This window comes from Penaeus monodon, chromosome 23, assembly GCF_015228065.2.
Source record: "Penaeus monodon isolate SGIC_2016 chromosome 23, NSTDA_Pmon_1, whole genome shotgun sequence".
Lineage (NCBI taxonomy): Eukaryota > Metazoa > Arthropoda > Malacostraca > Decapoda > Penaeidae > Penaeus > Penaeus monodon.
The window spans coordinates 40,759,143-40,759,390 of NC_051408.1; the positions used below are offsets into that span (position 1 = coordinate 40,759,143).

The 248-nt window shown below is 44.4% G+C and overlaps 1 protein-coding gene across 9 annotated transcripts in view; it reads left to right on the plus strand.

Annotated features, from left to right (window-relative positions):
- LOC119588069 (leucine-rich repeat serine/threonine-protein kinase 1-like) overlaps window positions 1–248 on the plus strand; it is a 34,372-nt gene that overhangs the window by 1,182 nt on the left and 32,942 nt on the right. The window lies entirely within an intron of this gene.

Sequence of the window (248 nt, forward strand, 5' to 3'; positions counted from 1 at the left end):
CCTCCCTCCCTCCCCAGCAAGCACTCTTGTGTGCTCGCATTGGGTATTCACCTTCACCTTGTGCTTTGAAACCTGTACAGGAAGTCAAGTGAAGCTCAGTAACAGTAGGAAAATAAAGCTGCTAATTCCATAGTGCATTTTGACGCATCTTACCATGTTGTGACCGTCTCGCTCATTTTCAGCACGTTATCGTGTTTGGGTATTGTTTTCTGGACTGGGAGAGCACTTGAAGATAATAATATGCATTT